Source organism: Rhincodon typus, chromosome 9 (assembly GCF_021869965.1).
Source record: "Rhincodon typus isolate 14 chromosome 9, sRhiTyp1.1, whole genome shotgun sequence".
In the NCBI taxonomy this organism is placed as follows: Eukaryota; Metazoa; Chordata; class Chondrichthyes; order Orectolobiformes; family Rhincodontidae; genus Rhincodon; species Rhincodon typus.
The window spans coordinates 77,257,639-77,284,166 of NC_063340.1; positions in this window are offsets into that span (position 1 = coordinate 77,257,639).

Here is a 26,528-nt window from a genome sequence, read left to right on the forward strand (position 1 = left end):
TGTGTGACAAGAAGTGAAGGATATAATTTTAAAGAAACACAGAGAATGGTTGAGAATTGCAACAGGTCTGGCAGCATCTGTGGATAGAGAAACAGAGTTATTTTTAACAGAGTTAAATGTTTCGAGTCCAGTCTGATTCTTCTTCAGACTGGAACCAGTTTGAAGCAGAGTCAAACTGGATTCAAAATGTTAACTTTCTCTGTCCACAGATGCTGCCAAACCTGTAGAGTTTCTCTAACATTCTCTGTGCTTGTTTCAGATTTCCAGCATGAAACTTGGATGTGTTCAGAAAAAATTTACAAGCATGTTGCCAGGGTTGGAGGGTTTGAGCTCTAGGGAGAGGCTGAATAGACGAGGACTATTTTCCCTGGAGTGTCAGAGGCTGAGGGTGACCTTGTAGAGGTTTATAAGGTCATGAGAAACATGGATAAGGTGAATAATCAAGGTCTTTTCCCCAGGGTAAGGGAGTCCAAAACTAGAGGGCATAGGTTGAAGGTGAGAGGGGAAAGATTTAAAAGGGACCTAAGGGGCAACATGTTCACGCAGAGGGTGATGCTGTCAGAGGAAGTGATGGAAGCTGGCACAATTACAACACTTAAAAGGCATCTGGGTGGGTATATGTATAGGATGGGTTTAGAGCAAAATGGGCCAAATGCTGGCAAATGGGACTAGATTTATTTAGGATACCTGTTTGCCATGGACAAGTTGGATGGAAGGGCCTGTTTCCACGCTGTATGTCTCTATGACTCCATGACTCTATCTGCATTATTTTGTTTTTATTTAAGGACATAGCCTGAGTTTCATTTTTGAGCTCTGTGAGTTAAAATGCGTTGTCTGGAAATTTGTTTGCATGTATTTAAATGAGACTTTTAAAATCCCTTAAAGTGAGTAGTTCAGTGCCTTAGAAACAAAGAAAGAAGATAAGTAAAAGGCTATGGCCTGATAAAAGATGTCCTATAATGCAGAGAGACAGCCAGCTAGAAAGTTTGTGCAAGTTTCTTTCAGAAATAGGAGCAGGTCATTCAGAGAGTAAAAGGGCTCCAACAGCAGCTGTATAGTTTAGTTCTCTTCAAAACAGTCAGGGCTGAAGTAAAGATGTCCTCAGTGGCTTAATGTCAATTAGAGACAAGCTCCAGAAATAATCTGTGCAAGATCAGTTTAAGGAAATTAAAGTAAAAGGTACGTCAGCTGTGTTAGCAGTTTGTATAAGTGTCTCAGGAAGAGGTATTAACTAAAGAAAAAGCATCAAGTGAATTTAGCCAAAATGAAACCAATTACAGCAGTGCCCATTGAATAAGGAGCATTAAAGTGGAAAATGGGTGGAGTTTACTGTGATTTATATAAAGTTGATGTTGAAGGTAAAAAAGTTGAATCTCTATTTCTGACATTTGTAATAAGATAATTTAAAATAAATTTCGAATAGTGCAACACAGTTCAGAACTTTTTTAGAAATAGTAAGAACTGCAGATGCTAGAGTCAGGGATAACACAGTGTGGAGCTGGAGCAACACAGCTCCAGCTGTCGTGTTCCCTCAGCTCCACACTGCGTTATCTCAGATCTTTTTTGCCCTTCTGATTTTTAAAAAAATGTTCCTGTGCTAAAAGTGCAATGGTAACCTCTTGCAATAGTGTTTAGTGACTGACCACCATTCTAAAGCAAATTCCAAAAATAAAATTTATTGTCTATTAAGCTAGGCTTCACTTTGGAATCTGACTTTTTCAATATTATCAACAGCTGGGATCTTAACAGTAATGTTTAGCTATCATCGAGAGGTTAACTGGCCTATAGTTATCTGATAGATTTACCTTCCATATTTTTGAACAGCGTGGTAACTTTTGTCTCGTTTGACACAATCTTATCAGTCAAAAAGTTAAAGACTAACGGTAAAAACCAAAAGAACTGCGGATGCTGTAAATCAGGAACAAAAACAAAGTTGCTGGAAAAGCTCAGCAGGTCTGGCAGCATCTGTGGAGGAGTAAACAGAGTTAACATTTCGGGTCCGGTGACCCTTCCTCAGAACAGTCAGGGTTAGATCTGGTTGCACGGAGTGCAGTTGGTTCGGGGTGAGATAGGTTGGATTTGTTGAGAGGAGCAGTGAAATTGAGGCGACTAATGTCACGTCGACAGTTCTCAATGAAAAGAGCAAGTGCAGGTAAAAGGCCGGAGGGAGGGGTCCAGGTGGAGGGAGAGTGTTGGAGTTGGGCAAAGGGGTCTGTGGGATGGGAAGAGGACTCTTATCCAAAGAAGTGAGCACGGAGGCGAAGACGGCGGAAGAACAGTTCGGCGTCATGTTGTGCATCAGTTCGGCATCAAGTTCGTTAAGGTGGGGACGCAGAGGGATAAAGCTGAGGCCTTTGCTGAGTACAGAGCGTTCAGTATTGGAGAGCGGAAGTTTAGGAGGGATGGTGAATACCCGACAGGAGGTGGCGGGGGTTGGGGGAAGGGATAGAGTCAGAGAGAAGGGGAGGAGAGGAAGGTTCCAGAGGGCCATGGTATTTTTGAGTTGTTGCATCTTGTGGGCCTTGATACCTGAAAGGAAAAGAAAAAATTTCCTGTTAGCACGACGAATGCGCCGGAGGATGAAGTGGAACTGCGGAGTGGTGCAGCCCTGAGCCAGCACGTTGCGATGCTGTTGGAGAGAAAGGTTGAGAGTGTGCATGTGGCGCCGCGTGGCACTGAGTGTGGATCTTAGGATGCGGCGAGAGCAGCTGTCCATGGAATGTTGAACATCACGGAGATATCTGTGATCCTGAGAGGATTCAAAACATGAGGGATGAAACTTCAGTTGGAATCCACGTGGGGTGAGCCTGAGCCGGAGGCGTGTAGAGACTAAGGGTCACTGGTTCTGCTATTTTGTCACTAATCTTCCTTAAGTATGGCTCAGAAGGTTATACTTTCACCTGTCAGTGCAAGTGCGAAATCTACATTCAAACATTTCCCAACGAAAAGCACAATTGACTGTAAAGCATTTTAGAACATCCTGAGCTTGTCATAGGTGCTATACAAGTACAAGTTGTCCTTTCTTTTATTTGTGTTTGATTATGCCAATCATTGAGTTCTTAGTGATCTATTGAATGAAGCTTGCATTAATCTCTTTTAGTACCAATTTCTTTTGAATATTTACATATCATCAAGAGGCTGCTCCACCTTTGCCTCTGGCATTCTTCCAGCCTTTCTTTCCCTCCTGGCTGGAAACACTTGTTAGGCAGATCTGTTATTCTTTTAATCTCTATGATCCAATAGCATTCTTAGTCATTTAGTCCCTTGCCTTTAATATGCTTCATGTGAATCACTAGTATTTTTGTGCACACTTATTCTTCTAATATCTTTTCTTACTTGCGTGTGGATTTCCTTTTCTTTAAAAATTTCTGTTTACATTGTGTAACTACCTCTAATCTCTGCCAAACATCATTTAAGAAATGTGCATTAGCTACAACTACGATCAAAAATGACTTGAATGACAAGTTTTCTGATGATACTACACTAGGTGATGCAGGAAGTCATGTTGATGGGAGTAGAAAGTTACAAAGGGACACTAATCCATTGAGTGGCCTAATCTGTGATGGATGACTTTGAAGTAGTAAGACAAGAAGTCCTAAAAAAGAGAAATTAGTGTAGCTTGTAAATAGTAACAATCCAATAGCAATAGAGAAGGAGCCAGGACTTCATATAACAAATTTCTATAAACCAGTTAATAGGTCCTCCCCACCTACATTCACCTTTACTGGCTCCATCCCCGCCTCTTTGACCTGTCTGTCTCCTCTCCACCTATCTTCTCCTTTATCCATCTTCCATCCACTTCCCCCTCTCTCCCTATTTATTTCAGAATCCCATTCCCCTCCCCCATTTCTGAAGAAGGGTCCAGACCCAAAACGTCAGCCTTCCTGCTCCTCTGATGCTGCTCGGCCTGCTGTGTTCATCCAGCTCTGCACCATGTTATCTCAATAGGTCCAAAAGATAACTTAAAAGAACAATAGAGCACTAGCCTACAACTCTAGATGTCTGGAATACAAAGGTGGAAGTTGAAGCATTGTTGCATAAACTATAGTTAGATTACATCTGGAATACAGTGATCAATTCTGGACAGTGTTGCTAAAAAGTATACACATTGTGTACAGTGAAGATTCAACAAATTGACAACAGTTCTAAAAGGGTTGAATTTTGAGAACATGTCTGACAGACTAGCATGTTATTCTCTTGTATAAGAGGTTGAAGTGTTTTAAGTTGATTAAAGCATTTGATTGGATAAATAAACATAAACCATTTCCTCTGGTAAAGTTAGTGTTAGGGTTAGAGCAATTTAATAGTAAATGCCCACCTTCTCCAGAACGTATAATCATCAAAGATCTTCCTGGTTTGTAAAATTCTTTGGAATTTTGACAGGTGCTCCCCAGTCTAGTTGTAAACTCATCTCTATAGCTGTTGGTTTTCCTTTTGAGTTCCTATTTGTGCAAAATGTCCTGATGAGTGCAAAAGGAAGAATGTAAACAAGCATCTGCAGTTCCTACTATCTCTGAATGTAAACAAGTGTGTCATTTTTCGGCAATACTCAGTTATAAATAAGGTGGACAAAAAATAAACTGTTCTCATTTGCTGATGGTTTAAGGAACAAAGGAAACAGTCCTCAGATTTTTGGCAATAGATTCAAGGTGAATATGAGGAAGAACATTTTTACCCAGCCATTGGTAATAGCCTGGAACTTAATATCTATGACAGTTGTGGAAACAGAGTGAATTAATAATTTCTGAAAAATATTGGACAGGCACTTGAGGGAAATAAAAATGCAGAGCCATGAGGTTTGAAGAGGACTGACAGATTGCTCTACAGATAGGTAGCATATATCCGATGTAATGAATGGCCACCTTCTGTGCTATAAAGTCTACATGACTTTAATAGTCCCATCATTTGGTTCATCAAAGACAATAATTGAGATACTTTGCTTTTGTCAATGATTAATAATGAATCATTTTGAAGATATGCAGCTTTTAAAAATGCAATCACATATTTGCTATACACACTTCAATCATAGAATGCACATAGATGAAAGAACAGATCAACAGGGGAAAATTTGTACAGAATATTATAGGACTCTGAATAGAGGGCCTATAGTGGGAAATTTGTGCAAATCTCACGTGAAGTCAAGCGTTGGAAGAAACTAATTGCATTTTCCAACAGAGTCCTGATGAGATTCTTGCTAGGGAATGGTGAGAAGCCTGTTAACAGGAATTATTACTCATTATCATCCTCATTAACACGAACGTCACCACATTAAAAAGCATCTTCCCATTGTACCACAGGATGGATATAAACTGGATGCTGAAACAAAGCCAGGCTGCTTGCCATGTTTGACAATGGTAATCAGGGCAAAGGCCGAGCAGCTTGCTGGAAAGCTCAGTGCAATGACAATATCACACCTCCAGCATGTGCCAGCACCTGCAATGGCAAACATACTGCATGTGCTTCAGTCTAGGAGGATAAGGAAGTTGAGTAGGAACAGCTTCACCTTGTGAATGACAGAATGCAACTGCATTGGGTGCTACAAGCCAGACAGGATTTAATTGACTCCTGGTTCCAGTAGATGAGAGCTGGGCACAGTGATCCTTCATTGACTGTAAAATAGTTTTTTGCTTAAGGTACAAGCAGTTTGTTTATATCCTGGGAGAGAAATGTAGCCTCTGTTTGTTTGCTTTCTGTCTGCTTTTGTTGTTTACAAAAGAAGATGTGAAAGGCAGCTTTTTTATGCAGAGGGTGGTAAGTGCCTGGAATGTGCTGCCAGAGAAGGTGGAGGGGGTGGATACCATCGTAACATTTAACAGGCATCTTGTCAGATCTATGAATAGGAAGGGAATAGAAGGATATGTCGAGGCAAAATGTCTTTGGTTTAGAAAGGAATCATGTGTCAGCGCAGTATGGTGGGCCGAAGGGCCTGTTCGTGCACTGTACTGTTCTTTCTTCTTTGGTCTGCTTCACTTGAAGACTTACCTATACGTGGTAATCCCGGCTGGACAATGATAAGGTGCTGGTCTGAAATGGACATTGGCAAAAGAGTGGTGGTGATTAGAATGGGTGATAATATGTGATGTGACTAAGGACAGATGAGCCGTGTGGCCTGGCGGTTAAACTGCGATGAGCTAAGAAAATAGCATTATAAGTGCAAGGGCATGTCGATCACACCACCTATAAGCCATGAGCCGTGTGGATTTCTGGCTGCACTGCCACTATGTCGCTGGTGAATGGCAATTCTGGACTGCCAACGTTTGGTTGGATCTACGGCCAGGGTTCCAGCATGGTGCTAGCACCAAGGATGCTGGCGTATTCTGGTTATTCCAGACAAACGTCACACACAACCAAAATATGTGTTTTATCTCCTTGACCAATTCCTACCACCAATGTAAGTGTAGTTTATGTGTCTGAGCAAAACTAATTCATCGAATTCCATGTTTTAAAATTTGGGCCGTGTAGTCCTAATGAAGAAAAAAAGGTCCAAATGTTAAAGGTTTTAAAAGCAAGGGGGCAAAAAACAACATAGGAGAATGGTGTAGTCATTAAGAAAGATTTATTTTCATCACATGATGCTTATTGCTTAATGCTGTGAATAACCATTCCAATAAATTCCGAGGCTGCATTGCAAATGTAAGCAAATGGCTGCCATTTTTCATCTGCAAGTCACAAGCCTTGACAGGCTTATATGCAATTTAATTTAATTTCATTTGCAAGGTAAATGCTGTTTAATTAAGGTTGATGACTATAATTTAATGACATCACTGGACATAAGTGGAAATATCGATATATTTTGGAAGTTTCTTGGCCTTGGATTGTGCCCCTTTTCCTTCGTCTCAGGAAATGTTGGATTTTTTTCATTGATCAAAGTTTGTTGTCAGTGACGTCTGGAGTTTCACCTCAGCATGTGTTTGTAACACTTTGTTTTTGGCAGTAAATTAGCCCCAAATCGCTGATTTATTTGCTTGTTCAACACTGTAATGGTAATGTTTGCCATCCAATAAACCATATGCTGAATCCTTGCAAATTAAGTAACCAAACAACTGAGAAAATAAGCTTTGGTGCATTTGTAGTGAAAATGTCTTTGGCACGAAAGTTTGGAAAAGTTGATGAGGGAAATCAAATAGAAATGTTGTTGTTTTCGTTAGCGATTACTGTGCTCCTTCTTGCCAGAGAAACTTTGAATATGACCAATCGATGTGTTCAATGTCCCAACTGTGTCTACACACTACTTCCTGTCATAAGAGCATGGGAGAGACAATGGACAGGAGAATGGTCACTGCATTGAGTTTAGGAGTTGGGAGGTCATGTTGCGGCTGTACAGAACATTGGTTGGGCCTAATACCGTGTTCAATTCTGATCTCCCTGCTATAGGAAGGATATTTTTAAACTTGAAAGGGTACAGAAAAGACTTACAAGGATGTTGCCAGGGTTGGAGGGTTTGTGCGATAGAGAGAGGCTGATTAGGCTGGGGCTATTTTCCCTGGAGCGTCGGAGGACAAGGGGTGGCCTTTTGGAGGTTTATAAAATCATGTGGGGCATGGATAGGATGAATAGCCAAGGCCTTTTTCGCCAGAATAGGGAAGTTCAAAACTAGAGGGCATAGGTTTAAGGTTAGAGGGGAAAGATTTAAAAGGGACCTAAGGGGCAGCTTTTTCACGCAGAGGGTGATGCTGCCAAAGGAAGTGGAGGAGGCTGGTACAACTATAACATTTAAAAGGCATCTGAATGGGTATATGAGTAGGAAGGGTTTAGAGGGATAGGGGCCAAATGCTGGCAAATGGCACAAGATTAATTTAGGATATCTGGTTGGTGTGGATGAGTTAGACCAAAGGGCAGTTTCTGTGCTGTACATCTCTATGACTCTATGAAAGGAATTACTCATGCATCTAGCCAATCCTATATAGTTATGACATCTGAATTACTCTGTCCTATCAAACTTACCTTTAATTTTTTTTTGCCTTCTGTGCATCCTATTCATTTTTGCATGTTGTACTTTTAAATGTTCTTGCCAAAGGTGGGGGTCTGTTATAGGAGCCAACATCTGATGACCACTGCATTATCTTCAGGGTTACTGTAGTCTCAGCATACACAGAGCTTCAAAGGAACATTACACCTCTCCTCACTCACTCCAGAGCACTACTGCATTTGGAAGTGGTGGAAAACGAGATCAAAGCACCTGCCAGTTAGCAGGAAAAAAAATTGGGGGAAATTTATCTGTAATCCCATTTGACCATTCTACAAGTCCAACAGACTATCCTGCTCCCTGGTTAACACCACACACTGCTCATTCACCTCTAGGTCATCTGCCTCAGTTCAAAAAGAACTCAGATTCTCAACACAATAGCTAGCACCCTGCACTTAACACTCTTCCTGAACCTGTTCAAAAATATTGGGATATTCGTGCGAGCTACAGGACCTTTGTGTCTAAAGGTGAATCCAAGTTCGAACTTGCTGAGATACAGACTTTAGGCAGTTTATTTCCAGAAGGCAGCCTCCTCATTGGCTGCGATCATTCTCACTGTCTTATTAAGGCCATAAATGGGCTTCAAATGTTTATTCCTCAATCCTAGGATCATAATGCAGGCATCCGCAGATGTATAAACTTAATCTGAATGTTCAGTAGGACCGAGCAGGCAGGCCCCTAGGAGCGCAGGGGAAATCTCGCTAGATGCACAATTTTGGTCATGGTTTGGCCTTTGTTGGTCACTTCCAGCTGTTTGAGGTAGAGAGCTTCCTGCTCTGATAGTCCCACCAGCCTAAATATTTCCTAATCAACCTTTTCAGAGATGTTGTTACACCTCTGGGGCAGATGGGATTTGAACACAGACCTCCTGGTCCAGAGGTGTGGCCATTATCATTGTCTACCTCAGGAATGTTGACTCAGTGGTGCTAGTGATGTCTGTAAATGGCGGGCGCTCCTAACTGTAGCAAATTGTCTTCCCCACACCATTCAGAGGGCAGCTAAGCCGTTTCCTAGGTTGCCCCAGGAAATGTCACGTCCAGCCTCATTGTGCTGGGGAGTCATTCTGGTGAGACTCCCCACTAGTTTCTTGGACCCCGACCTGCTTCCAAGTCTGTCGCCACAGAACCAGAAATATTCAACCAAATTAGACCAATCAAGCAGATATTGTCTTTCTGTTATCTCATTAATCTAGATTAAATCACCTCTAAGTCTTTGCTTAAAGATTAAAGTTGCTAATATGATGCATGCAATTGCTCAATTTGATGAGGATTGGAAGGCTGTTGTAAATGTGACAGGTATTAAAAGAACATTAAAGCCGTCCTAATGATCCATTTGGCACAATCATTTGGGGCGGTATAGTGGCTCAATGGTTAGCACTGCAGCCTCACAGCGCCAGGGACCTGGGTTCGATTCCAGCCTCAGGCAACTGTCTGTGTGGAGTTTGCACTTTCTCCCTGTGTCTGCGTGGGTTTCCTCTGGTTTCCTCCCACAGTTCAAAGATGTGCAGGCTTGGTGGATTGGCCATGCTAAATTGCCTGTAGTGTTCGGGGGGGATGGGTTTGGGTGGGATGCTCCAAGGATCAGTGTGGACTTGTTGGGCCGAAGGGCCTGTTGCCACACTGTAGGGATTCTATGATTGCCTGAAGTGAGAACAAGGAGATTTGTGATTCAATCCTTGGTTTAAGAAGTCAGTAGATCTAAGTTCTAATGGACAGAACATTGAAATCATCACATGGTCGTATAAACCAATTAAGGAGTCTGAACATTGCGTCAGCCTTTTATTTCCAAATAAGAAAACATTAGGCAGTGCCAAAGCAATTGTGCTCATTGCTGACCTCAAAGCAAGTTGCCCACAAATACCAGGAAATCTACACGATATGGCCATCCCCAATCCCAATGATAGTTTCAATTTGGCTCCAAGTCAAGGAGAACCCCAGGCCTGCAGCAACAGTGATGTCATCAAATTAATAGCCAATCATATTGAACTATTCTCACACATAGCAAATTGATTAAAAGCCTTGATTATCCTTCAATTTTCAGATAGCGAAATAAATTGTTATGATTTGATTTAGATAACAGCTGAAATATCATTATGTTTTTTTAAGAAAGGTATTTTGAGAATACATTTTTTTTATCAAAATTGTGAAATCTGACATTTCACAAATATTGCATTAGCGTTTCAGGCCCAGAGAAGTTGTTCAAAAGTAGTTTTAAAATTATTTCACCAGTAAGCAAGTAAATTACACACCTTCTAACCAATTGCAATCATTTCAAAGATGTTTACAGAACAGCATAAAAGTAGAAATTGTTGTGTAATGACTAATTGCTTTGGGGGTGCAGTTTGGGAAGGACTATATGCTGCAGTGCCCTGAGAAGGTCAGAATTTATTTTGGCAATATTTTGGATTTTTGAGTTACACTGCACATGTGCAAACTCTCAAAGTTGGTGTCAGTTCTAGTGGAATAACAACAGAGAACATTGGCAATTTCACCATCATTACAGCAGTGAGGTCAGCTAGGTGGACCTCATAGAATATGAGTTCCTTGACTGGGGCTACTAATTTGTCCAATCAGGGAGCCTTGGCTGACAGATAAGAACAGGAGCATTCGACATCCTGTTCACTTTGAGAACAGGCTCTGGGGAAGCTGGATCAGTGTTGATGACTTTCTACATGTGAATAAAGGGTGACTTGGTGACGGGATACCAGCCTCTGTGGATTTATTTCAGTGGCGTTGAGAGAAAAGCACACTCCTGAAGAAATTCACTTGCAACAGTTGTCTTTGAGTGAGGGTAAGCCTTTCTGGCATCATGCTGCTATTTGGGAAGCTTGACTCATTCAATCCTGCCATCAAAGACTGGGCTTAGTATGTGGAAAGAATGTGTTATATTTTTCTTGGCAAATGACATTGGAGCAGATGAAAAGCAACATGTAATTCTCATGAGAACTTGTGGACCCATAGCTTTTTTGGTTATTAAGGGCCTGACTTTCCTTGAGGCACAAAATACTAAAGCCTTTCAAGAATTGATGGATTTAGTTGAGGAATATTATGACCCCAAACCTCCCCTAATTCTAAGACATTATTGGTTATATTCATCAATTCGATAACCCTATCAGGATTTTTGACTGAGTTCAGGTGACTGGCAGAGGCATGTGACTTTGGTTTAACCCTAAATGAGATGCTGAGAGAGCATTCGGTATGTGGGATTAATGATGTAACCATGAAAAAGCACCTACTTGCTAAAGTCCAACTGATCTTCAAACAGGTACGACAACTGGCTTTATCATTAGAAAATGCAGCAAGTGGAGCATATGAATTATAAGATATGCCAATGGAAGTGGACACCCTCGCCAGTCCGACCAAGCCTGGGGAACATCACTTGAGTGAAGGCAATTGCACAGCCTCACTCAGGATATTATCCTGAACAGAGGGGCTCTGGGTCAGCCCACAGCAAAACCCCAAAACAAAGCCAAACCTCGGCCAAGCGGTTAAAATTTTCTTCAGGATCCGGGCTGCCGAGCTATTGTAGTTGCTGCCGGACTCAAAACAGCAAAAAACGTCCTAGTAGACCTATATGGAGTAAGACAACTCATAGGCCGGTATCCAGGAGAGTGCACATCCTGGAAAGCCGACCTACATCTGGTTTGAAACAGATAAATTGTTTAGCAACGTTCAAATCAGAACCAATCAAAATAAACTGCTCACTCCTTCTAATGGAGGTTGCTACCAGCACGGCCATTTCAGTGAAAGCAAAACCAGTCTTTAACAACATTTGCTCTAGACTCCAAACCTTAAGTTTACGCAAGAACTCGACCAGATGTGAATGTATACTAGGAAACCTTTACAGATGAAGGGTACAACTTCAGTTCTGGTCTCTCATGAGAAATAGCTTGGCTTCAGTTACCAATGATTATTGTAAAAGGCTCGGGCCCAAGCCTGATGGGGGGAAATTTGTTGAGAAATATTCACCTAGATCGGCTCAATGTTTTTATTTTTGATTGGAAAATGAATGCCTGAGTGAAATGTTGATACCTGGAGGTTTCTCAGGAAGGTCTAGGGACTATCAAGAGAGTCAAGGCCATCTTGCATGTCAACCAGGAAGCAATTCCATGATTCTGCAAGGCCCAACCACAGCCATTTGCCTTACATGAAAAAGTAGAGGCAAAAATCAGAAAGCTGGAAAGCGAAGGAGTCATCAAAACAGTCCAGTTTACAGAATGGGCAACTCTATTCATACCAGTGTGAAGATGCCAGAAATGCTTACCTCAACTCAAAGACAACTGTTGTGAATGAATTTCTTCAGGAGCGCGCTTTTCTCTCGTTGCCACTGAAATAATTCCACAGAGGCCGATATCCCATCACCAAGTCACCGTTTATTTATATGTGGAGAGTCCCTGACACTGATCCAGCTTCCTCAGAGCCAGTTTTCAGAGTGAACAATTGTGATGGGTCCGTTCACTTTTCTAGGGATTTTAAACCGATAGATAAAGCACTTTTTGCAGCTGGATAAATACCCAGTCCCTTCCATGCAGGATTTGTACACAAAGCTGGCAGGATGGCTGTCCTTCATGAAGCTGGACGTGAGCCATGTGTACTTACAATTGCAGTTAGATGAGGATTCCCAGAAGTATGCTACAATTAATACCCATAAGGGTTTGTACCAATATACAAGACTGCCGTTTGGGGTATTGTCAACCTGTGCCATTTTTCTGTGGCCGATGGAAAACATTTTACAGGCTTCATCACAGGTCACTATTTATCTGGATGACATGCTAATAATGAGGAAGACCAATAAGGAGCACTTAGAGAACTTGGACGTGGTCCTTAGACATTACCCCAGGCAGGCATACACCTTAGAAGGGAAAAATGTGTGTTTCAGGCACCTCATGTGACCTACTAGGGCTACAGTGTCGACAAGACCGGGTTAAACTTTTTGGAAGATAAAGTGAGGATGATCAAAGGTGCCCCAGCTCCCACATCTGGACCTGAGCATAGGTTTTCCCTTGGGCTGGTGAATTATGATGGAGAGTTCACACATACCCTGGCCTCCACCCCGACACCTTTGCAGCAACTCTTAAAAAAGGGTCAGCTCTGGAAATGGTGAGGTAGCCAAGCCATAGTTTTCAGGCATGTGAAGAAACAGCTATCATCCTCTAAGGTGTTGGCTCATGGCAATGCCACGCATAGCTTCAGGCCAAATTCAACAGTGGGCTGTAATACTAAGTGACAGAGATAGTAGGAACTGCAGATGCTGGAGAATCCGAGACAACAAGGTGCAGAGCTGGATGAACACAGCAGGCCAAGCACCATTATAGGAGCAGAAAGGCTAAGCCTATGATGCTGCTTGGCCTGCTGTGTTCATCCAGCTCTGCACCTTGTTGTCTCTGTAATATTAAGTGCTTATAATTGCGAGTTGGAACACTGTCCTTGAGACCAATTAGCAAACGTGGATGCATTAAGTCGCCTTCTGCTGGCAGACACACCATTGCTGGAAAAGTCGGGAATGGTGTTAAATTTTCTGGACACACTTCCAGTCACAGCTGATAATATCAGACTTTGGAAGCAGAAAGATCCGGTCCTGGCAAAACTGAAACGGCTGGTGGTGATGGGGGAACCAAAGAGCTGTCACAACCAGAACTGAAGCCTATTTGAACCCAGGGAGACCAGATTGCAATAAAGGATGGTATATTATTACGGGGAGCTAGAGTGATTGTCCCGAGCAAAGTTCACCTCCAGATACTGGCTGAACTCCACCAGAGTCATCCAAAGATTTCCAAAATGAAGATGTTGGTGAGAAGTTATCTGTGGTCACCAAGATTGGATGCAGACATCGCTGCATTGGTGGGGCAGTGCCCAGTGCGAACAAGGACAAATATTACCACCAACTCCCCCACATTTGTGCGAATGACTGGTGAACTCTGAACTCAGTTACACGTTGACTATGTGGGTATTTTCATGGGCTAAGTGTTCTTAGACAGTTTGGACACCATTCAAAGTGGCTGGACATGCATAGAGTTCATTCATCAAACACGGTGATGACGATAGAAAAATTGATTGCCTCTTTTGCAATACATGGAGGCTCCGAAGTGTTGGTCGCAGATTACGGGTCATGGCTTACCAGCAGGGAATTTGAATATTTCCCAAAGTCGAGTGGTTTTCGACTTTTAAGGACAGCTCCATACCATCCATCATCCAATGGTCTGGCGGAAAGAGCAGTCCAAACTTTGAAGGCAGGCTTGAATAAACAGCCTACAGCTTCACTAGGTACCAAGCTGTCAAAGTTTCTGAGCTGGAAGAAATGCGGATGCTGTAAATCAGAAACAGAAACAGGAGTTGCTAGAAAAGCTCAGCAGGTCTGGCAGCATCTGTGAAGAGAAATCAGAGTTAATGTTTCGGGTCCGGTGACCCTTTCTCTGAGCCCAAAACATTAACTCTGATTTCCCCCCGCAGATGTTGTCATACCTGCTGAGCTTTTCCAGTAACTTCTGTTTTTCTCCCAGTTTTTGTTTGATTATAGGACTACCCTTCATGCAACTGAAGGAATAGTTCCAGCAGAGTTGCTAATGGGATGAAAACTCCACACCAGGTTAAATTTAGGGGAGGCGATGGCCTAGTGGTATTATCATTGGACAGTTATTCCAGAGAGTGTTCTCGGGACCCGGGTTCGAATCCTGCTATGGCGGATGGTGGAATTTGAATTCAATAAAATATCTGGAATTAAGAATCTAATGATGACCATGAATCCATTGTCGATTGTCGGAAAAACCCATCTGGTTCACTATTGTCCTTCAGGGAAGGAAACTGCCTGGTCTGGCCTATAAGTGACTTCAGATCCACAGCAATGTGGTTAACTCTTGACTGCCCTCTGGGCAATTAGGGATGGGCAATAAATGCTGTCTAGCCAGCAACACCCTCATCCTGTGAATGAATAAAAAAAGACTGATCTTCCCAGACCTGTTGGGGGAGGGTGAAATGGCGTCACAAAAGCCAATGCTGGACACAAGACTCTGTCAAGCAAGAGAGATGGCTTACTTCAGGGGATGACGTTTGGTGTAGGAGCCACAGGAATGGCCCTGCATGGGTAAGAGGCATGGTCAATGCAAGGTCAGGTGCAGAGATGTATAAAGTTTGGGTAGGTGTGACCACCATGAGCAAGTGCATGGACCATATGAAAGCTGCAAACTTGCAAACAATGCGGAAACAAAAAATGCCTGGTCCTTTGACAGCCTCTCTGACTGTTCCGGAACCTATGGGTTCGCTCTCTCTGTCAAGCACTTCAGAATGGGAGATGGATTTCACTGCCTTGACACCTTTGCCGCCTAAAGAGTGAATTTCTTCTGTGATGCTCCGGGCGCAAGAAGCGAGCTACCGTGCATTACATGCCGTCTTTATCAGAGGCAGAGTTGGAGGAAACTGACCCGCTGCCAAAACGCCCTGGGAGGAGCTATAAAACATAAGAAAGTGTCCTATATCCCATGTCAGAGGTGTAGGAATGTAGAGATTGTAATGAGGTCAGCCAGGTGGACCCCTTAGAATGACTTCCCTGATTGGGGCTGTTAATCTGGTCCAATCAGGGAGCCCTGGCTGACAGATGTAAACAGGAGTGTCAGACATCCTGTTCATTCTGACTCTGAGGAAGCTGGATCATTGTCAAGGACTCTCCATGTGTAAATAAAGGATGACATGATGTCGGGAAACCTACCTCTGTGGAGTTATTTCAATTATGATTGCAAAATCTGGGCCATTAATTTTATCATTTCTACCTGGAATGGCACACACAAAATCGAAACTAATAAAAGCAAATGCTTTCAGTCAAGCTTGGTTAATAACGTCTCTTGTATCATAGTCTGTGGGAAAGGGTTTGTCAACCTGCAGAGATGCCCTTTGGTACCAGTGTGAAGAATGTGTACTGTAACTGGGCATGTGCAGAGAAAACAAATGATCTCCTCAATTTACAACAAAAATAATCAAACAGCGAGAAAAAGTACAGCGCAGCTGCTGAAAAAGGTGGCAGAAAATGGGAACAAAAAAGGTCACAGAGAAATAACTGCCAAAGTGTCATTTTCTTTCCTTAAAACAACTGCTCCTGAGAGTTTTGCATTACACAGGACAGTCTAGGAGAATTGGCACAGGAATAATGTTTTTTTGTGCTTCACTCAAGCTTCCTTCTATCTATTATCATCTGTCAGCATAACCCCTTATTTGTTTACCCTCATATTTTAATCTATGTTCCTCTTAATTACGAATATGCATCAGCCTCTCCTTGTGGTAGCAAGTTTTACATTCGCACCACTCTGAGTAAACAAGTTTCTCCTGAGCTTCTGAATTAACTTCTTGGTAACTATCTTACAATTTTGCTCTCCTCCTTAAATAGAAGCATTTTCTCTGTATCCATTCTATCAACGTTTTTAATTTTAACACCCTCTGTTAAGACATTCCTTACACATTTTTTTAATATGAGATGCAACCTGGTTATCTTTTCTAGAGTTCTGAGGAAGGGTCACCGGACCCGAAACGTTAACTCTGTTTTTTTCCTTCACAGATGCTGCCAGACCTGCTGAGCTTTTCCAGCAACTTCTGTTTTTGTTCCCGCTTCACAACATCTGCAGTTCTTTCTGTTTTTATCTTTTCTTGGTTGCTGGAGGGAGTTACAACCAAGGGAGGAGGTCAACCAGGAACATTGGAACCTCTACCACCATTATCAAACTACAGCACGCATGTCAAAATGCATTGACCCCCACCCTTTTTAAACTCCTCTTGGTTGTTTTGAAAGAGTGGCATTTTAATCGGTGATGAACCCAAGGAAACTAAGAAAATGCAACATCAAGCACAGACACACAAACACATGTAATAAGGATGCTGCCTGGATTAGAGGGTATGAGCTATAAGGAAATATGTGGTTTGTTTTCTCTGGAGCGGTGGAGGCTGAGGGGAGACTTAAAAGAAGTCAATAAAATTATGAGATGCATAGATAGGGTTGGCATTTGGAATCTTTTTTCCCAGAGTTGAAATGTCTAGTACTCGGGGGCATGCATTAGAAGTGAGAGGGGGAAAGTTCAAAGGAAATGTGAGGGGCAGGTTTTTTACGCAAGTGAGTGGAGGAATCTGGAGTGCGCTGCTAGGACTGGTGTTGGAGGCAGATACGATAGGGACATTTAAGGGACTCTTAGATAAGCACATGAATATGCAAGGAATGGAGGGATATGGACCAAGGGCAAACAGAAGGGATTAGTTTAAGACAACACAGTATGGAGCTGGAGGAACACAGCAGGCCAGGCAGCATTAGAGAAGCAGGAAAGTTGACCCTTCTTCAGAAATGGGGGATGGGGAAGGAAGCTGGAAAATAAATAAAGAGAGGAGGGGTGGGGCTGGGGAAGGTAGGTGGGATGCTGATAGGTGAGTGCAGGTTGGGAGTGGTGCGGATTGGTCAGTGAGGTGGGAGGAGAGGATAGGTGGGAGAGAAGAAGGACAGGTTGTGTCAGGTCAAGGAGGCAGCAGGAAGGATGGGTGGGGCTGGGGAAAGGTAGGCGGGGTGGTGATAAGTTGGATGCTGGTATGGGGTAGTGGGGATTGGTCAGCGGGAAGGCTAGGGTGGATAGGTGGGAGAGAAAATGGACCGGTTGTGCAAGGTCAAGGAGGTAGGGATGAAAGGGAGGGTTGGACGTGGGATGAGGCCAGGGCTGAGAGATTTTAAAACTGGTGAATTCCAAGTTTAGGCCATCGGGCTGTAGGCTCCTGAGGCAGAATATGAGGTGCTGCCCCTCCAGTTTGGGAGGGTGTCATTGTGATACTGGAGGAGGCCCAGGATGGACATGTCACCCAGGGAGTGGGAGGGGGAGTTAAAATGGTTGGCAACCAGCAGGTGTTGTTGTTTATTGCATATAGAGCACTGATGCTCTGTGAAATGCTCTCTGAGTCTCCGATGTAGAGGAGGTCACATCACGAGCAAAGGATACAATAGACAAAGTTGACGGATGTGCAGGTGAACCCCTGTCAGATATGGAAGGTTTGTTTTGTGCCTTGAATGGAGGTGAGGGGTGAGGTGTAGGGGCAGGTGTAGCACTGCCTGCGGTTGCAGGGAAAGGTATATCTCTGAGGGATTAGTTTAATTTGGCATTGTTTTCATTACAACTTTGTGGGCCGAAGGGCCTGTTCCTGCGCTGTGCAGTTAGCTCTATGTTCTATGTTCTAAATTTATGAAGGAAAAGGGAGGAATGTCTAGTATGGGCAGGCAAGCAAAGGCAAATGCAGGTTATTGTTTTGAGACACCTTGACTTGTGAATAAAACCTGAGTCCCAACAATTTAGCTGTTGTGCTTATTCCTCAATAGAGGCAACGTTTGTGATTATCCTTGAGGTCTTAGTGAAAAGTTGTTGTTTCTAGTTGCTTTTTTACTGGCCATTGACCTTTAAATTGTCAACAGAGACAGAGAGGGTGTTTTCCAGCTCTTACTTAAGGTATCAATTTTTTTTTTGTCTCTGCCCTGATGCCCACAAGAAGTTGTAGATAAAAGTCCGCTTTTATATTCCTGAGTCTTTTCATTGTTTTTCCAAGCTGAATACTCCCCAGATAAACTTTCACCAAAAAGTATTGGCTGCAGATTCGAGTTTCCGTGCCTATTTATAATTTCAGCTCACACTGATCCCTGTTTTCTGATGGTTTCATGAGATTGGGTCAACTCTGGTCAGGTGATCAGAGCAAGCATTTACTTCAAATCCATTTTTAGCCCATGGAAGTTCTCAGCATTAGAATCACTTATGTAAGCTGAATATTGTTAGCCTATTTTTATAATGGTCGTAAAATAGTTTATAGATCTCTCAAGGACCCAGGTTTTTGTGACACAATGCATTTTTACATGCGTCCTGTAGTTTGATAATGGTGGTAGAGGTTCCAATGTTCTTCCCATCACATGGCTCACTGAGAATCTATCCACAGCTTGCCGTCGATGTTTTTTGGAAGGATTTGCAAGTTGATATCTAAATCTGTTCATCCTTGTTATCAACACCTTGTCCTTGGTCATACTGTCCACGTGTGGGTCTTAAGCCCAGAGTTTCTGGCTCAGAAGCAGAGATGCCACTCAAAATACGACAATACCTCCTTTTCAAATCTATTTCCCTAGAAAGAAAAGCTACTCCTGGTTTGAAGTTTTTGTTTTACGGTCTTGTTGACTTGTAACTCAACTTTTAGTGATTGATGTATTTGCATGTGAGAATCCTATGTTTCTCTACAACTTGACTTGCTCCTTCCAAATAATAAGGAACCCCCTATTCTACCTCCCAAAATGCTCCACCTCACAATTATCTGTATTGTACTTCATTTGATAATTATTTGTCCATCTGCAGTTTCATTAACGTTTGCCTCGGATTTGTTATCGTTCTCCTTACTATTGACTACTGCACCCCACCACCATCCCTAACCAATTTGGTGTCTTTCAAACTTAGAAATTGTTTTTGACACCAAAGTCCAATTGTTCATGTCAATTGTGAACAGCAGTGGTCCTAGCATTGATCCCTGGGAAACACCAATTCCCAACTTTGGCTACTTTGAACAACTACTCTGACCTGAAATCCCTTCCTCCACTTGTTCCCGGATTTTGTAATCTCTGACCTAAATTCATGAGTTTATTATAGGCATTTTACTGAAGGCCTTTCGAAAATCGAGATCAATTACATCCATTTCATTACCATTCTTTACTTTCTGTGTTACCTCCATGGAACATTCAATAACGTGGGTCAAGCAAATATTCCTTTGATTCCAGAAAAATAATGATCAGATCCATCCACCACCTTCCTGCAGTGCACTTTGTTCCCCATTCTGCCCTCCCGTCCCTAGATCTCTCTGTGGGCCACTGCTAATGAAACCTGTGTCCTAACAATGAGTCGCTCCACTTGGGTGAGCTGACTGTGAAAATGTGCCCAACAGTGCCACATATGCCAATTTAATGGTGCTTCAAGGCATTTCCATTTAGGCCTGCGCAAGCTGATGAGAGGTCTGCTAGAGCCAAATTTAACAGCTGAATACCTGGAACCAGGGAAGGTTTCTATACCCAAGAACCAGCAACATTCCATTCTAATAAGCACAATAATTCCTTCAAAAAGCTAACGAGATGATTGGAGGCATGAAATGCCTATTTGCCCAGAACCTGGGGCACGGTGGTTCAGTGGTTAGTACTACTGCCTCACAGCGCCAGGGACCCAGGTTTGATTCCACCCTTGGATGACTATCTGTGTGGAGTTTGCACATTCTCCCTGTGTCTGTGTGGGTTTCCTTTGGGTGCTCTGGTCTCCTCCCACAGTCCAAAGATGTGCAGGTTAAGTGTATTGGCCATGGAAAGTTGCCTATAATGTCCAGGTTTGTGCAAGTTAGGTGGATAGCCATGGGAAATGCAGGGTTATAGGGTAGGGAGGTGGGTCTCGGTAGGATGCTTTTTGGAGGGTCAGTGTGGCTCAAGGGGCTGAATGGCCTGCTTCCACATGGTAGGGATTCTATGATTTTTGAGAACTGTGTGAATATCAAATAACACAATGCCAAGTAACTTGTGTGTGACAATGTCCTTACTTGAACGAAATCGTTTGAAATGGGCAAATATCACGGAGGCAATGGGCCGTTGTTCCATGAATGGGCATCAAAGGGCTTTACGGACATTGTGATGTGAGTGGGCCTCTGTTAGGTGAATGGCCCCTATCATGTGTATCCACGTTCCCATTCTACGTAAATAAAGTCCTGCTTCTTGAGTCGATCTCTCTCTTCTGGATAGTTCCTTAAAATTCAATCCCTGAATCTTCGGTTAGATTCAGATCTAGATTAGCAGTATTTCCCTGCTCCTGTTTACACAGCATGAAACCAAAATGCCCTCGGTCAAGTGGTTAGGTTTCACACCTGAGAGCTTGAAAAACTCTGAGAATTTGCATCACTGTGACTTCAAACTTCTCCTCCATTGATTGGCCATGTTGATAATTAAGAAGGTATCTTTCCCCGACAGTGTGAAGAATATTAATGACTGGTGCATGGTGCACAACGCATATGATTACCATGTACCTTATTAAGTATTAATAGGCAGAAACTGCGGTTTGTTGAGCTGGGACCCACCAGTCATGATTTATTTTTCAATTGACTTTACATAAACATATTTCTTCCTGAGTCCAATCCCACTGGTAATCAGCTTCTTAACTTTGCTTGAAACAAAATATTGAAAATATAACGCAGGCGAATTGACATCTGGAAGTGGAAGGTTAATGTTTTAGATAGTCAGGACATTTATTTTAAATCAGGTGCCAGCCAATCTGCTAAGATTTATTTTGCATTCTTCCATAACTTGTAGTTTTCCTTTTCATTCTCATTTAATTGATCGCCGTGGGTATCCTGATCCATCCCTCGGGTTAATGAAGGTAAGCAAATCCTCTAAATGTTGAATCAGGATGTGGACCACATTGCATTCTGCTTACTGTATATGTACTGATTGTGCAAGAACGATTGTAATGATTTGCTGATATGAGTTCTGTGTTGTTTGAATAATCACACTTCAAGCTGTAAGGAAAAATAACTCGATTTTAATGAATTCCGCAGGCTGTTATACCTGAGAAAGCCCAGGCTCAGACTGCCCCGGACCTGTTCCTACAAATTCAGCGTATGCCTATCAAATAGGAATGTTTCCTACCAAAACACTGATGCAGAACTTTAATTCCCAGCTGTTAAACATAACAATGTATCTATGCAACTATTATACAATGTATAGCAGGTAAAACAATAATGTCGGTTCTCTTTTGAAGATAAAACTATGTGCATCAGTGCTGACTGGGATGCTATGCAGAATGCTGGAATGTTGCTTTGTTCTGTCAACAAAGCCATAGGATTATGCATCAAACATTGGTCAGACCTAAACTCGGAGTATTGCATTCTGTTCTAGGCACCGATATTTAAGCCCTGGAGGGTGGAGAAAGGAAATTTACTATAAAGATACCAGGATTGAGGGATTTTAGATACAAGAAAAGATTACAGGAATTTGGTTTATTCTCCTTGAGCAGAGAAGATGAAGAGGTGACCTTACTGAGGTGTTCAAAATCATGAAAAATTTTGACAGGGCAAAGAAGGATATTCTGTTTCTACAAGTTGATATGTCAGCAACTAGGGGTCACAATTTCAAGATTGTTGGCAAGAGGTTTGGGATTGAGATAAAGAAAAACTTCTTCACTCTGAGAGTTGTTGGGATTTGGAATGTGCTGTCTGGGAGAGTGATAAGAGATAGAGTTCATAGGATGCTTCAAAAGAGATCTGAATATCTATTTGAAAATGATAAATTGAGAGGGATGCAGAGATAGGGCTGGAGAACGGGACTAGCTGAGTAGATCTTTCAGGAGCTAGTACGGACATGATGGATCAAACGGCCTCCTTCTGTATGGTAACATTCTATGATTCTATCCTGTCTCATGGTGGATAATGATGGACAGTACTTTCAGTTACATGTGACCAGCTGCATATTTAAAATGTGTAACAGGTGAAGACAAAAAATTTAAGAAATGAACCTGATATGCAGTAAGTTCCAGGATGGATGTTATGAGAATTTCACAAATCAGATAGCAGAAATGTTGGAGAATGCAAGATTTAGTGAGAGAGAAGAATTGAGGGAGATCAATATTAGTAGAGAAATGGTGCTGAGAAAATCAATGGGATTGAAGGTAGATAAATCCCCAAGGCCTGATGATCTACATCCAGAGTACTTAAGGAAGTGGTTCTAGAAATAGTGGATGCATTACTGGTCATCTTCCAGGATTCTATAGACTCTGGAACAGTCCCAGCAGATTGGATGGTAGCTAATGTCACTCCATTATCGAAAAAAGGATGTAGATAGAAAACAGGGAATTATAAACCAGTAAACCCCACATTGGTAGTGATGTAACTAGTAGAGTTGACAAGGGGGAGCCGATCGATGTGGTAGATTTGGACTTTCAGAAAGCGTTTGACAAAGTCGCGCATAAGTGATTATTGTTCAAGATTAAAGCACATGGGATTGGAGAAAGTGTATTGAAATGGATAGAAAACTGGTTGGCAGAGAGGAAACAAAGAGTAGGAATTAATGGGTGCTTTTCAAACTATCAGGCATTAACTAATGGGGTGCCACAGGGATCGGTGCTGGGAGGCCAGCTATTCATAAGAACATAAGAACTAGGAGCAGGAGTAGGCCGTCCGGCCCTTCGAGCCTGCTCTGCCATTCAATAAGATCATGGCTGATCTTTTCGTGGACTCAGATCCACTTACCCGCGTTCTCACCGTATCCCTTAATTCCTTTAGTGTTCAAAAAAAATCTACCTTTTTTTAAAAACGTTTACTGAAGTGTCGTCAACTACTTCACTGGGCAAGGAATTCCATAGATTAACAACCCTCTGGGTGAAGAAGTTCCTTCTCAATTCAGTCCTAAATCTGCTCCCTCTAATCTTGAGGCTATGCCCTCTTGTCCTAGCTTCACCTGCCAGTGGAAACATCCTCTCTACTTCTATCTTATCTATTCCCTTCATAACTTTATATGTTTCTATAAGATCCCCCCTCAATCTTCTGAATTCCAACGAATATAATCCCAATCTACTCAGTCTCTCCTCATAAGCCAACCCCCTCAACTCCAGAATCAACCTAGTGAACCTCCTTTGCACCCCCTCCAATGCCAGTACATCCTTTCTCAAGTAAGGAGACCAAAACTGCACACAGTACTCCAGGTGTGGCCTCACCAGCACCTTGTACAGCTGCAACATAACCTCTCTGCTTTTAATCTCAATCCCTTTAGCAATGAAGGACAAAATTCCATTTGCCTTCCTAATTACTTGTTGTACCTGCAGACCTACCTTCTGTGATTCATGCACAAGGTCACCCAGGTCCCTCTGCATAGCAGCATGCTGCAACTTTTTACCATTCAAGTAATAATCCTTTTTACTATTATTCCTACCAAAATGTATGACTTCACATTTATTTACATTGTATTCCATCTGCCAGACCTTTGCCCACTCACTCAATGTATCTATGTTCCTCTGCAAAGTTTCACAGTCCTCTGCACACTTTGCTCTGCCACTCATTTTAGTGTCATTTGCAAACTCCAAATCATCTATATAAATTGTAAATAATTGCGGTCCCAACACTGATCCCTGAGGCACACCACTAGTCACTGACTGCTAGCTAGAATAGCACTCATTTACCCCCACTCTTTGCTTCCTGTTAGTCAACCAATCCTCTATCTATGCTAATACTTTACCCTTAATGCCATGCATCCTTATCTTATGCAGTAGCCTCTTGTGCGGCACCTTGTCGAAGGCCTTTTGGAAATCTAGGTACACCACATCCACTGGGTTCCCATTGTCCACCTCGCTCGTAATGTCTTCATAGAATTCCAAAAGATTTGTCAAACATGACCTGCCCTTCATGAACCCATGATGCGCCTGCCCAACAGGACAATTTCTATCAAGATGCCTTCCTACTTCTTCCTTGATAATAGACTCAAGCATCTTCCCCACTACAGAGGTTAAGCTAACCAGTCTATAATTCCCCATCTTTTGTCTACTTCCCTTTTTAAACAGTGGCGTCACATTTGCTGTTTTTCAATCTGCTGGCACTGCCCCAGAGTCCAGTGAATTTTGGAAAATTACCGCCAGTGCACCTGCTATTTCTCCCGCCATCTCTTTTAGTACCCTGGGATGCATTCCATCAGGGCCAGGAGACTTGTCAATCCTTAGCTCCATTAGCTTGCCCAACACTACCTCTTCCGTAATTATGATTGTTTCCAGGTCCTCACCTACCTTCATCTCTTTGTCAATTACTGGCATGTTATTAGTGTCCTCCACTGTGAAGACCGATACAAAATACCTGTTCAATGCCTCGGCCATTTCATCATATCCCATAACTAAATTCCCCTTCTCATGCTCTAAAGGGCCAACGTTTACTTTAGCCACTCTTTTTCGTTTTATATATTTATCGAAACTTTTGCTATCTGTCTTTATATTCTGTGCTAGTTTTTTCTCATGTTCTATCTTACTTTTCTTTATAGCTCTTTTGTGGCTTTCTGTTGACCTTTAAAGTTTTCCCAATCTTCTAGTTTCATGCTGTTTTTGGCCACTTTGTATGCCTTCTCTTTCAATTTGATAGCCTCCCTTATTTCTTTAGACACCCATGGCAGATTACCCCTTTTCTTACAGTCCTTCCTTTTCACTGGAATATATTTTTGCTGAGCACTTTGAAAGATTGCTTTGAAAGTCCTCCACTGCTCGTCAACTGTCCCACCATAAAATCTTTGTTTCCAGTCTACTTTAGCCAAGTCCTCCCTCATTCTATTGTAGTTCCCCTTGTTCAAGCACAAGACCCTTGTATTGGATTTTATCTTCACACTCTCCATCTGTATTCTAAATTCAACCATACTGTGATCACTCCTTCCAAGAGGATCCCTAACTATGAGGTCATTAATTACTCCTGTCTCATTACACAGGACCAGGTCTAGGATAGCTTGCTCCCGCGTTGGTTCCATTACATACTGTTCAAGAAAACTTTCACGGATACATTCAACGAACTCCTCCTCAAGGCTACCCTGACCGAGCTGGTTCGACCAATCTACATATAGATTAAAATCCCCCATGATAATTGCCGTACCATTTTTACAGGCATTAGTTATTTCTTTGTTTATTGCCCGCCCCAATGTGATGTTATTATTTGGTGCCCTATAGACTACGCCTATCAGTGACTTTTTCCTCTTAGGATTTCTAATTTCCACCCAAATGGATTCAACCTCATTCTCCATAGAACCTATATCATCTCTCAGCACTGCCCTGATGGCGTCCTTGAATATCAGGGCTACACCACCTCCCTTACCTTCCTGTCTGTCCTTCCGAATAGTCTGGTACCCTTGGATATTTAACTCCCAGGCGTGACCATCCTGTAACCATGTCTCCGTAATGGCTACCAAATCATATTCATTCGCAATGATTTGTGCCGTTAGCTCATCAACCTTGTTACGAATGCTACGAGCATTCAGGTAAAGTGCCTTTATGCTAGCTTTCTTACCCTCATGATTTCCAACATCTCTAATAATATCTCCTGAGTTATCCTTCCTTTTTGCTTCTTTCATAGTCTGCCTTGAACTTAAACCCTCCTGCTCACATGCTAACCTGCTGCTTACCTTTTTATTTACCATCATACTCACTGTCGTTTTCCCTTTCCCTTCCCCCCAACTCACTATTCACCATATATATTAATGATTTGGATGAGGGAACAAAATGTACCATCTCAAAGTTTGCAGATGATACCAAGTTGGGTGGGAGGGTGAACTGTGACAAGGATGCTGAGATCTTTCAGCATGATCTGAGGTTATTCACTTTGGAAGCAAAAGCAAGAAGCAGATTACTACCCGACTGGCTGTAAATTGGGAGGGGGAAGTGTGCAGTGGGACCTGAGTGTCCTTGTGCACCAGTTGCTGAAGGTAAGCATGCAGGTGCAGCAGGCGGTAAAGAAGGCGAATGGTATGTTGGCCTTCATTGCGAGAGGTTTTGAGCACAGGAGCAGGGATGTGTTGCAGTTATACAGGGCCTTGGAGA